The sequence below is a fragment of the Oryx dammah genome, unplaced genomic scaffold (assembly GCF_014754425.2).
Source record: "Oryx dammah isolate SB20612 unplaced genomic scaffold, SCBI_Odam_1.1 HiC_scaffold_19, whole genome shotgun sequence".
In the NCBI taxonomy this organism is placed as follows: Eukaryota; Metazoa; Chordata; class Mammalia; order Artiodactyla; family Bovidae; genus Oryx; species Oryx dammah.
In genome coordinates this window covers 25,347,402-25,361,684 of record NW_024070203.1, presented here as the reverse complement: position 1 = coordinate 25,361,684, position 14,283 = coordinate 25,347,402, and positions in this window count along the sequence as shown.

Below are 14,283 nucleotides of genomic sequence, written 5' to 3'. Positions count from 1 at the left end.
TTCATTCATCTGACTTCCCTTGTGTGGATTAGAGTGGCCCTAATTCCTCCCAAAACAGAGAAATAATACTTATGCATTCAATTGGGTTAAAACCCAGTGGATTGATAAAAGGCAGAGGTACATCCAATGAAACAGTACCCCAGAGACATATATACAGCAGAGGAAAGGGATGTTGAGAGAAACTTAGGTATAACCCTAAGCATGTAACCCTTGGCCTGTAACATGCTCTTTGACTGTGGGCAGGTCAGTTTCAGTTCTCAGAGCTCAAGCACACACAGGAGATTGGGTTGGGAATTTTCCAAGATCTCTTGAAGGCATGCCAGTCTGGTCATTGGCAGTCGTTCATCTAGGCCAGGTTCCATGGGAGCATAGATCTATGTTAGGTGTTCTCTCTCCTCTGGCAGAACAAGTAAGATAAAATGTGTGGTCTTTCTTTTATTTATTTATTTATGTTGGCTGCACAACGTGGCCTGAGGGAACTTAGTTCCCCGACCAGGGATTGAACCCATGTACCCTGCAATGAGAACATGGAGTCTTAACCACTGGAGCACCAGGAAGATCCCTCCTTGTGTGTGTTCTTATATATAGAGGCTGCAACTCATTCAGAATCACAAAATTGTACCCTGCAGAAGAGCTAGAATTGATCGTCTCCTTGGGCCCTTTCACTATACGGATAAAGAAATAGAACAAAAGCACAGAGAAGGAAAGTCATTTATTTAAGTCATGTAGGTCTACACTAGCAAGCTGGTAAGTTGGACCCTGCTTTTTGATGTTGAGCATGGCATTTATTTCAAAACAGCCTGTTGCATTGATATTGGAGGAAGAACAGAAGGGAACGACCATTTGCTAAGCACTTACTATGTGTAAGACTCCACCCTAGGGTCTGAACACAGTCTACAAATACTCAGCTAGTTTTATTGAGTACTTGTTATGCATTAAGCCCTGGGGACACAGAGATGAACAGACAGACAAAGTCTCTCCTTGAAGCTCACATTCCTGTGATGGGGGGATGGAGAATACCAAGAAACCATAAATAAATAAGAAAATATCAAATAGTGCTAGCAAAAGTATACCCAGATGTGATATCTAGAAAATAAAAGTGCTGTATACAGGCTAGGAAGCTATATTACACGAGGGAACTGACCCCACTTCCCAGAGTTTATCTTATCTCCTCAAACATGCTGAAGAGTAGGTATTATTATTTTCATTGTTCTGATAAGGAACTGAGATGCACACTTGCTCCAAGTTAGGTAGATAGCTGGTCAAAATTCACTGCAGATCCCATTGCAAATCCTTTCTGGTCCAAAGACCATGCCTTGAGAGTTCCCTGGTGGTCCAGGGGCTAGGACCCCACTCTCTCAAGGCAGGGGATCCAGGGTTCAATCCTTGATCGGGGAACTAGATCCCACATGTATCAAGCAAGAGTTCACATGCCGATCCCACATGCTTCAATGAAGACTGATGATCCCTAGTGCTGCAACTAAGACCTGATGCAGTCAAATAAATAAAAATAAATAAATATCATGCCTTGCTTCACTGTACCCTGTATTGAGCTTTTCTTTTTAAATGAAAAGATATACACCAATATGTACATATTGGTACATATCATAGCTGCTTGAGACTAGATGTTTGGTAAATGGTAGCTGATTTTTTCCCCTTGCAGTTCTTGTCTACTGGAATCATTTTCAATGTCTCAAACCCAGTGTCTCTTTTAAAGACCTCACTCAATACGGAAGGCTCCTGACACTCTCTGTGGGTAGAGGCTACCCCCCAAAGAAAGAAAAAAAAAGAAATAAAATTTCTCTGTGCTTGGAATTAACTAACTTGGAAGTTAGGGAATGGACCCTACAACTTAAGTAAGACTCAGGAGCATTGACTGTAACCTAGGATGCTAAATCACCCAATCCAGGATGAAATTCAACAACAGATCTCCCCGTTGTCCTGACCTTGCAGGTAAGATGGAAGACATGGCTTTTACACAGACCTCTGAACTTTAGCATTCAGACTGTTTTGCTGGATTCTCTGTGACAATGTGCAATTTTATATTTCAAGTTACTATTGGGGTTCCTATTCTCTCCCACAAGGAAAAAGTTTCAGAATTCTATACCCTAAGAAAGCTCAATTTAAGACAGATTTAAAAGTTAAGAAGTTAAATAGAAAACTATTAAAGCAACTAGTAGGAAAAAAAAAAAAATTCAGGTCTTCTTACTTAAGATTCTCTCCAAACAACAGAAACCTCAACGAAACCAGTGAAGCAGACACCCTCACCACCCAAATATATTCATTTGTTTTTATTATTCTATTTTTTGGCTGTGGTGAGTCTTTGTTGCTGCAAGTGGCTGGTGGGGGGTACTCCAGTTGCGGTATGAGGCCTCCTCATTGTGCTGGCTTCTCTTGTTTCGGAGCACAAACTCTGGGGTATGTGGGTTTCAGTAGTTGCAGCTCCCGGGCTCCAGAGTGCAGGTTCATTAGTTGTTGGCACCTGGGCTCAGTTGCCCTGAGGCATGTGGGCTCTTCCAGGACTGGGGATTGTACCAGTGTCCCTTGCATTGCAAGGTGGATTCTTAACCACTGGACCACCAGGGAAGCTCCACACCCTATTCTTAATCCCTTTCCACATGGCTCCTTTTGCTGCAGAGTTTGGAAAAACCAAGTACTTGCTATTGTATCTTCACTTGCAACTAGCCGAGGCCATGTGACAGTTCCCGCCAATGAGACTGGATGTCTACCAACAGCTGCTGGGAAGACTTGCTTTTTTTCTGGTAAAAGGGTCAGACTTGGCTGACGCTGCTCATTTCACTTTGTTCTCCTTTAACCACAAATGTGATGCCCAAGGCTGCTACAGCCACCTGATAGCTACAAATGAGCCACTGTACTAATACCAAGTAGGCTCCAGACTACTGGTTAGCACGTAATTGAAATCCTTATTTGTTTAAACTCCTTTCTATTCCCTGCAGCCAAAAGCACTCCCAAAGCCAAAAGGGTAACCATTGTCTTAAGCAACAAAGAAATGTACATATATATTTTTTAATCTAAGAAGGAAAATGATACCTTCTTTCATCTCTTCCCTAGTCTTAAGTTTTCACAGCAATGCCCTAGTAGCTTTCTTTTCACATGCTGTTGTCTAGAATTGGATCAGTCAGTCCATGCTTGAATTGATCACTACCCAGGGAGACAGAATGACATTCTAGATTTACACTGATTGTTGAGTGGAATAGACATTTATTTAGGCATCAGCCAAAGATGCTCACAAGTGGATAAATGTGATCACAGGTTAGGTAGGGACTTTCTGAACATAATAACAACAGGAACACAAGGCATATTCAAAGGCTGGTAGATGTGAGCTTATTGAAATTAAAGAGCCTTCATAAGTGACCCATTACAAATGAAAAGAAGAAGCAAATGAGAGACCAGGGAGGAATACTTGCAATTTATATGGCAAACGAAGTGTTAATACCTCATAAATCACTCATGAGAATTTACCCTAAGGAAATCATTAAGGACATATGCAAAGATTTAGTCACAAGAATGTTTGTAGCAGCACTGTGTTTAATAATGAAAATTTGCAAGTGAGATGAACTTCTAGCAATAAGGTACTAGTTAAGTAAAATATGATACAAACTTACAATGGAATGCTTTAGGACTATTAAAAAGTAATGTTGTAGAAATATATGTACAGCCATGGAAAGACCATTGCAATGTATTACTAAGTGACAAAAATAGAGTACAAATTATGTGTATCTGTGATTCTATTTTCCTGAGGAAAGAAGGGTGTCTGTGTGTACATAGTATCTAGGATATATACCCCAAAGCTAACAATAGCTATTTTTGGTGAGTGATACATTTGTTGATTTGTTTTTATAATGAGCTGCTTCTCTCTCTTTAAAAAAATAAAAGGGGATAAAAAGGAATTTAATTTGGGGAACAAATACCAAGAAGTAAAAGAACACCTCCACAGAAAAATGGGCAGTGGGTCTGAGCAAAATATGTTCATGAAAAAATTGCAATGAGCCAAAAAACACATATGGGAGTTTTCATTCTTGGTAATAATCCAACATGCAAGGAAAATGAAACTGACATGCAATTTTTTCTTTTCCTCCCTTCCTTTTTTTCCTTTCTTTCCTGCCCTTTGAACTGGAGTGTTTCTCCCACAGGAAAAGAGAATGCCATGGCTGGGATGGAATGAAACATGCAAGCTCACAGGTAAACGTTTTCTATGAACAATTTGTCAATAGACAAGGTTTCAAAAATCTTCATTCACAGGGACCCCACAAGTCCATTTCACAACATGGAGTCTATGGAAGGGATTAGAGTTTCCCAGTAAGGCTCATGCCCAGAATTTCCATGCCAGTTTTCTACATCATAAAGAATGACTGATCAGAAATAGTCTAATTTGTTCAGTGAGAGAGAAAGGGCTAAATCTCTTATTCTGGATGTACATGCTACATTATTAAGCAAGTGTTTGAAAGCATATTGAATTGTAGATGTTTCAGGATATGAAGATGAGCTAAAGCAAGGCAAGTTATAAAGAAGTGTATGTGATATACTAATATTGAAGAAAAGACATAAAATTATATTCATGTGCTCCTATTCAGTATACCTTTAAGAAAAACTGAAATAGTATGAGTCAAATGTTAATAATAAGTATCTCAGGGAGTGAGGTTATAAACAATTCTGGTGTTTTTCACATTTCTGTACTCTCAAATTTTGCATAAGAAACATTCCTCTGTACATTACTAACCAGAAAAAAGTCCAAAAAGACTATAAAGATATCCAATGAGCCCTATGTGACAAGCCTTATTGAAATTCATAAGCACTAGTATCTTCTAGGTACCTATAAAATGCCAGGAACTGTGCTATATGTGAGTTGTTTCAGTTCATTCTCACAACCATTCTGTGATATAAGTACCTTTTGGGAACCGATTTTATAGATAAGGAAATTGAGGCACAAACAGCTGAAGAGATTTGCCCAAAGTCACTCAGCAAACGAATCGCTCAGGTTTGCCTGACTTCAGAGCCCATATTCTGCTATTGTTTTTAAAAACAATACTTATTTATTCATTCGGCTGTGCAATGTCTTAGTTGCAGCACATGGAATCTGCAACCTTTGTTGCGGCATGTGGGATCTAGTTCCCTGACCAGGGATCAAACTCAGGCTCCCTGCTTTCGGAGCACAGAATCGTAGCCACTGGACCACCAGGGAAGTCCCCAGAGTCCATATTCTGAACCAACTTAGAAAGACACTGCTTCTCTAGAAGGAAAGTAATAAGTACACATTTTTTGCTCCTTACCTTTCTTGATTAGCTATTATCTCAAGACACACGTCAAGAATCTTCTGGGCTTTGAGCTATTTAGTTGTAATATAAACAAGTCCTCTGTGAAAATTTAGTAAAGAGGATGAGTTTTTTTCTTTTTCCCAGAGTCACTTTTTTTAAAAATTGAGGTATAATTGATACAGAATGTTTTCTAAGTTCAAGGTGTACAACATGCTGATTTGTGACAGACTGTGATATGCTTATCCCCTAGTGCTGGGTAACACCTGTATCACATCACATTATTATCTTCTCTTTTTCATGGTTAGAACATCTAAGAGCTATCTCCTAGCAACTTTCAAACACACAATACAGTATTGTTAACTATAGTTACCATACTGTGCATAGATCTCCAGAACTAATTCATCTTTTAAATGCTGAGTTTTTAATCCCTTGACAAAATCTTCCCAATTCCCCCATCTCTCAGCCCCTAGTAAGTACCATTCAACCAGCAGATTCTATAAGTTCATATTTTTAGATTCTATGAATGCAACAACAATTGCCTTTCTCTATCTGACTCACCTCACTTAGCATAATACCTCTAGGGTCCATGCATGTTGTTGCAAATAGCAGAGTTTCCTTCTTTCTCATGACTGAATAATATTCCATTGGGTACATGCACACAAGTTGTTTCCATATTTTGGCTATTGTGAACAATGCTGCTATGAACATAAGAGTGTAGACATCTTTTCAAAATCCTGTTTTCATTTCCTTTGGCTATATACTCAGAAGTGGGATTTTTGGATTATACAGAATTTCCATTTTTAATTTTTTTGGAGGAAACTCTATACTGGTTTTCATAATAGCCAAACGATTTACATTTTCGCTAACAGTGCATTCAGTTCAGTTCAGCCGCTCAGTCATGTCCAGTTCTTTGCGACCCCATGGACTGCAATGCGCCGGGCTTCCCTGTCCATCGCCAACTCCCAGAGCTTCCTTAAGTCTTAGCATTACAGTGCATAAGGGTTCCATTTTCTCCACATCTTTCCCAGCATTTCTTCTCACTTATCTTTTTTTTCTTATCTTTTTTTATGATAGCCTTTCTGACAGGTGTGAGGTGATAGCTCATTGTGATTTTGATTTGCACTTCCCTGATAAGAAGGGTTTTAAACTACTGACTTAAATGCAACTAAATGATCAGTTTTGATCAAAGTTCATAATATTCTCAAAAAGTAGCTGGACTCAGCCTACCAGGCAATCTAGGAGTTAGTGTTGGAGAGACATAATCTCAAACTACAATAGCTCATTTAATTACATATAACCTGTGAAATAGTGATGTCCCTTTTTTTACTGATGAAAGTAGTAATGCTAAGACTTAATCATTAGAAAAACATCAGACAAACTCCATACAAAGGATATTTCATATAATTTTGTTGATGTTTAGGCAATAAGCTGTGTCTGACTTTTATGACACCTTGGACTGCAGCCCCGTCAGTCTCTTCTATCCGTGATATTTCCCAGGCAAGAATACAATATCTGAAAAATTATCAAAACTGGCAAATTCATGAATAACAAGGAAAGTCTAAGAATCAGACCAGAAAAGACTGCGGAGACATACTGACTAAATATAATGTTGTATCGTAGATGGGGTCCTTGAATGAGAAAAGGATATTAATGGAAAAACTGGTGAAACCCACATAAAACCTGGCATTTAGTTTTTAATAGTGTTCCAATGTTGGTTTCTTACTTTTGACAAGTGTACCACAGTAATGTTCAGTTCAGTTCAGTTCATGTCCAACTCTTTGCGACCCAATGAATCGCAGCACGCCAGGCCTCCCTGTCCATCACCATCTCCCAGAGTTCACTCAGACTCACGTCCATCGAGTCCGTGATGCCATCCAGCCATCTCATCCTCGGTCGTCCCCTTCTCCTCCTGCCCCCAATCCCTCCCAGCATCAGGGTCTTTTCCAATGAGTCAACTCTTCTCATGAGGTGGCCAAAGTACTGGAGTTTCAGCTTCAGCATCAGTCCCTCCAATGAACACCCAGGACTGATCTCCTTTAGGATGGACTGGTTGGATCTCCTTGCAGTCCAAGGGACTCTCAGGAGTCTTCTCCAACACCACAGTTCAAAAGCATCAATTCTTCAGCTCTCAGCTTTCTTCACAGTCCAACTCTCACATCGATACATGACCAATGGAAAAACCATAGCCTTAACTAGACGGACCTTTGTTGGCAAAGTAATGTCTCTGCTTTTGAATATGCTATTTAGGTTGGTCATAACTTTTCTTCCAAGGAGTAAGCATCTTTTAATTTCATGGCTGCAATATGTTAATAACAGTGGGGCTTGGGAATTCCCTGGCAGTCCAGTGGATAGGACTCTGTGCTTTCGCTGCCAAGGACAAAGAACTAAATGTGGTCAAATAAAAATGAGATTTTGGTGACAGATGTAAGAGAAAGTTCTATACTATCTTTCAACATTTCTGAAAATCTAAAGGTATTCCAAAAGAAAAAGCTTATTTAAAACATCTGAACCAGGAACTTCCCTGATTGTCTAGTGGCAAAGACTCTGCACTCCCAAAGCAAGGGGCCCAAGCTCAACCCTTGGTCAGGGAACTAGATCCCACAGGCTGCAGCTAAGAGTTCTCATGCCACAGCTAAAGACCCCACATGGGGCAATGAAGATCAAAGAGCCTGCATGCCGCAACTAAGACCTGGTGCAGCCAAATAAGTAATTTAAAACAACAACAAAAAACAAAAACTATCTGAACCATCTGGTGAGTCCTAAAATGTTTAAAACTGGAGTTGCAATATGATATAGCAATCCACTTCTGGGTATATCCCCAAAATAATTGAAGGCAGGATCTTGAAGAACTGTTTATACACTCATGTTCATAGCAGCATTATTCACAATCATCAAATGGTAGAAGCAAGACAAGTGTCCATAGCCTAATGAATGGTTTGATAAAATGTGGCGTATACAGAGAATGGAATATAATTCAGCCTAAAACAGGAAGGAAGGACATTCTGAAACATGCTGCAACACAGATGAACCTTGGGGACATTATGCTAAGATGAAATAAACCAGTCACAAAGGGATAAATACTGCATAAGTGAAAGTCACTCAGTCCAACTCTTTGTGACCCAATGGACTATACAGTCCATAGAATTCTCCAGGTAAGAATACTGGAGTGGGTAGCCTTTCCCTTCTCCAGGGGATCTTCCCACCCCAGGGATCAAACCCAGGTCTCCCACATTGCAGGCGGATTCTTTACCAGCTGAGCCATAAGGGAAGCCCAAAAATACTGGAGTGGGTAGCCTATCCCTTCTCCAGGGGATCTTTCCAACCCAGGAACTGAACTGAGGTCTCCTGCGTTGCAGGCAGATTCTTGACCAGCTGAGTTATCAGGGAAGCCAAAAATACTGCATGATTCCACTTATTTGAGATGCTCAGTCTAGTCAAATTTGTAGAGACAAAAAAGTAGAATGGTGGTTACCAGGGGATAGAACTGGGGGTGGGGGGACCAGGAAGTCATTGTTTAATGGCTATAGAGTTCCAGTTTCTCAAGAGGAAAAGAATTCTAGAGTTGGTGAGGGTGTCACAACAATGTAAACTGTACATTTTAAAAATGGTTAAAAGGATACTGTAACGTCATGTTTGGTGGTGATTTAGTCAGGAAGTTGTGTCCGACTCTTGAGACACCAGGGACTGTAACCTGCCAGGCTCCTCTGTCCATGACATTTCCCAGGAAAGAATACTACGTAGATTGCCTTTCCTTCTCCAGGGGGTCTTTCCAACCTAGGGATCAAACCCTGTTTACTGCGCTGCAGGCATGTTATGTTTCAGTTCAGTTCAGTTTAGTCGCTAAGTTGTGTCCAACTCTTTGCACTTTACCACAATTAAAATAATCAATCTTTTCAAATCTGAGACTTTGATGAAGTAACTCACTAAGAGTCATCTGATAGCTTTTGTATTCAAACTCAGATCTTCTTGACATCAGTGTTTTTCCACTGCCCCCAGTGGGATGGTGACAGACTGATCCGTATGGTCCAGAAGTGTCCATGCATCAAGAGCCCACTTTCTCTTTTCTTTGTGCCCGAAATACAACCTGACCCAGTTTCATTTCACCTGGAGGCAGATGAGCTGTTGGCCTCCTAGGCCAGTGGACTTGGTGTCTGGTCCTAGTTCAGCCACAAACTTGTGATCTGACCTTGGTTAAGACCAGTGAGATCTCTGGGTCTCAGCTTGCCTGACTGACTCCATGAATGAGAGCTGTGGCAGAGTCTCTGCCCAAGGGCTATTCAGAGGCTGAAGAAGGAGGCGAGGTTGACTCAGTAACTCCTAGAGACTGCCAAGCAAGGCTGGTGAGAATGTGACCATGAGTCCAGCCAGAAGAAGAAGCTGTAGCCTAGGGTATTCTCTGAATTGCTCATGGAAGAGGAGATGCTGGAACCAATCCATGCAAAAGCACAGGTGACCCCTAATGAAAGATATTCTAGGAGAAAGAAAAAGCGAAGGAGATGAGACACAGAACAGGTGACAGGTGGGGGGAGCAGGTTGGGGACAGTGGAGGGGAGAAACTTGCTTCTTCTTAAGGTAAATCTGCAGAGACTACTTTTTTTTTTTTTTTTTTTGGCTGCACCTCAAGGCTTGTAGGATCTTAGTTCCTTGACCAAGGATTGAACCCAGGCTCTCAGCAATAAGAATACAGAGCCCTGATAACTGGACTGCCAGGGTATTCCCTGGAGAGACTACTTAGGGGCTATCAGAGTGGAGCAATTGCAAGGCAGAGGGACCAGGTAGGTTGCAGAATCCAGGAGGGAGAGATAGAAGCCTCTTCCCTCTCCATGACTGTGAGCATCAGGAAAGATGGGTGGGTGAACCTATAGGCTGTAGTCACCTGATAAACCTTGGGAAGAAGAGAAGATGGAGGCTCCATACCCCAGCAAGTGATGGGGCCTCTTCTCATTGCTATTTAGGCCTGTGAGTTCAGGCAGAAAGCAGAGGACCGTAGGTTTACAGAGAACATTCTGAATACAAGCAGCTTCCTTCTCTTTCTGGGGCTTCCCAAGTAACTCAATGGTAAAGAATCTGCCTGCCAAGGCAAAAGGCCAGGAAACTGAGATTCAAACCCTGGGTTGGGAAGATCCCGTGGAGAAGGAAATGGCAACCCTCTCCCATATTCTTGCCTGGAAAATCCTACGGACAGAGGAGCCTGGAGGGCTACAGTCCATAGCAAAGAGTCAGACACGACAGAGCAACTGAGCACAAGCACATCCTCTTTCGCCCCCATAAACATTCGTTCCTCTGAGTTTGACCCTTGGCCTCTCACTTAACATATACTTCCTGCTTGGGCTCAGTCCTCATCAGGGTATCCACCACCCACGAATATGGGGCACTGGGAGCTACCTTCCTTCCGGGCTTCACCTGGAAGGACCAAAGGTTTGTGAAACCTTCCCAGTCCACAATGGAGGCATCCCTTCCCCCACCCAGGCCTGCATCTTCCAGTGAATTCCCACCCAAACAGTGACACCCTCCCGCCCCATTTCTGAAATCCCAAATCTGGCACTTACCCTTGAATCTTCCCCTGCTCTCCCCCAGATTTACTTGGTGAATGTGTTTTCCTAAGCATTTACCTCTTTCTCCTCCTTCCTAAGGCAGCCGTATTCTGGTCCAAGCTCTCACTGTTTCTCACCCAGGTCCTAAATGGCATCTTCCTCGTCAAAGACGAGATTACTTGGAGTTCAAGGTCTCTCAGAATCTGAACTACCTTCCTCTGACCTGATTACCCTTTCTTCACTTTTCCAACAGTAATTTCATACTCCAGCAATACCAGACCACTCAGAGTTTGTCAGACTCCACAAGGATGCACATTCTTTTTGCTCAAACACCCCTAACTCTCCTCTCTGTCCAAGCTATTTTTCAAGTTGCAGTCTTCACTTCCCCCGGGGATTCTTCTTGGCCTGTGCCAAACAGAGGCCTCTCTTTTGTGTTTCTGTCGCACTTGGCACTTTTCCACCCTCATTCTGCTGCCACAGGACCCAGGGTTTCAATCATTCACTCGTTGGTTCTACATGTATTTACCAAATTGGTGCTGGGGGTGAATTGGGGAGCTGAAGACGTGTGATTCCTGTCCCAGTAGAAAATGATGTCTGCAACTGCTTGCCTGTCCAACTCCATATGCCTTTGTGGAATGATTGATGATCTTGCTTTCATGTGCCTCCGGGCTTGACCCTTATGGTTCCCTGGGCCTCAAACACCCTCCCGTCAGTCTGCACAACTGGCTTCTTCTTGCTGAGACTGTCTGGAGTCAGTTCCTTGCCTGCCCCCAACCTCTCTAGCTCTTCACCTAGATTTACCCATCTTGGTAGCATTTATCGCTATTGAAATTCCCTTGCCTGTTGGCTTATTTGTCTGGCCTTTCTCATTAGAATGAAAGGTGCTCAAGAACAGGGTTCTTGTCTGTCTTATTGCCACAGAGTCTAGGGGACTAGTTCCTGTCTGGTACTCAACTGGGGTTTGAAATGTGTGATAAGTGAGTGGGTGGATTTTGCAGATAAGGAAGCAGATGTAGTCAAGGGAAGGACTGGGACTTTTCTGGCAGTCCAGTGGTTAAGACTGCATCCCTCTAATGCCAGGGACTCCGGTTCAATCCCTGGTTGGGAAACCTAAGATCTTGCATGCCGAGAGATGTGGCCAAAAAAAAAAAAAAAAAAAGTAAATAAATAAAATTTTAAAGAAAGAAGGAAAAGGAAAGGACTGATCATGAGCATGAAATTATGTAATTATAGACCCAGTATTACATGACCATGGGAATTTCAGTTATGGGATGGAGGGTGGCAATTTAAAAACATTAAGAAAATTAAGAGATAAAAGAGGTGAAGTAAGGGCAGGTGGAAGCAAGGAATTGCCTGCTCTCTAAGAGAAATTTATAATCAACATCTTTTAATATGTCTGTTGGCTATTTGTATGTCATCTTTGGAGAAATACCTACTTATAGATAATTAGATAGAGAGACCTACAAAGAAAACACCATGACTTTACTCTCCTTTTGTTCATCTGACCACTTGCCAAATTATTTAGGAAGCGATATCTCTCATGTGGTAAGGAAAGATTTAAAGTTTAACGATTCCTTCAGCTTCATGTTGGCTTCCTTGTCTTCTACTCAAAGAAAATGAAATGCCTTAAATTTAAAAATAGCAACTACACAGTATTAAGATTTCAAAATCAATATATTTTTCCTGTCAATCCTGCATCTAGCTATCCATCTACCTGGATACATAAGTAAGTATGCCTAAAAAGATGTCTTGGATTTATAGAATATTTATGGAAGGTATTTCTGGCTGATAAAAATTTTATTTCTTTTCATTTTCTATACTTTCTTGCACATTTTTAATTTTTTACAATGTACTTATACTGTATCCCTTATGCAAGAAGAGAACAATTAAAAAAAAATAATTGGAAGCAGGTATACCAAAATGTCATTTTAGTTAATTTTGGATGGTAAGAATAGTAAGATATTTTCTTTGCAATTCTTCTGGAAATTTTTTTTTAAGAGGAATTTTTAAAAATGGAAAAATGTGAACTTAAGATGAATATTTCAGGGATCCAAAGAGAGCAAGCAAAGTCAAGGTCAACGTTTAGTGAGTCAAGGTTTCAGCCCAGAGAGGCCCCAGGGCAGACAGCCAGCAGGAAGGATACAGTAGCCAAGCTAGGGTCTCAGAGAATGGAATTGTCATTGGACGCTCGGCCTCACCTGGCCTGCAGATGCCCAGCAGGAGCAGGCCAGCTTTCCCGGGATGACAGAGGTCGCTTCCAGGGAGAACTTTTAAGCAGCCAGAGGGCTGTTCTCACAGCTCCTACCATGCCTTATGCAGATGCTGATGTTTGACCATCAGAACTCCGAGATCTGTCCAGCCCATGACAGGAAGCCAGGCACAAAACAAGCGTTCAGTGGTTATAAATGAATCTTTGTTTCAGATGGTACCAGGAGCATCACCTGAAGTTTTGCTTTTTTTTTTTCAAGAGGGGGCAACCAGACCAGTCAGGAAGAAGCCCTTGTAATAGGAGAAACTGAATAGAACAGAGTGGGAAGGATGGGCCGAAGGCCGCTGGGTGTGCCGGAATGAGAGGGAGGGTAGCGCACTGGGTCGGTGAGAGAGGGACAGTCTTCGCTTCCAGAATTCTGAAATCACCCACTTGCGTGTCCATCTTCTCACCGGATTGTGACCTCCTTCTACAGTCTGTATCCAATTTGTCTTTCAGTCGCTCCTCCCAATCGCCTAGCAGGGCGCCTGGTTCCCGTAAGGGCTCATGAGATGATAGAGTGAACGGAGGCAGCTCCTCGCTTTGGTCCAGTCCCGGCTTTTGTAGAGAAGGCAAGATAAATGCTTTCCCTGCAGGAGGCCAGCGTTCTTTCCTTCGGGCGGGGAGGGGGCGGGGAACTGGACATTCACGGGGGTGAATACACCCGAGGGGCTTAATACACCCGAGGGGAGGCAGCTGTGTAGACAGCAGCCCTCTGCACGGATGTGCCAACCTCAGCCCTCGGGGGCAGCTGGAGACGTCGAAGGAGGTGAGAAGGCGTGTACGCCCCTCTTACCAGGCCTGCGGATGCTGGTGGTACCCAAGAAGGCGCTCGGATCTCTAGAGATAGAGCTAAGCCAGGATCTGCTGTGGAGAGCTCCCATCTCAGAGCGTCTCGGTCCACCTTATTTCCCTAAACTCGCCTTCCACATCTGGCAAGTGGGAAGACTCCAGGCCGCTGGGGTGGTGGGGTTGGTGTGTGTGTGTGGAAGTGGGGGGTGGAGGGAAGCTGAAAGCGCCGCGCACAAGTGAATGGGCACCATCGCCGAGTTCGAGCTGACTCTCCCCGGGCCGCGGTGCGAACGCAGCCAGGACCCCCAGCCCGGTGCGGAGCGCGCCCTCCCCCGGGCCATCGGGGCCCCAGGCGGCCCAGGCCCTTCCAGCCTCCGTGCGCGCGGCCCTCCGCGGCTGGATGCCCGAAGCTGCTCCGGCTGCGGGCGGAGGG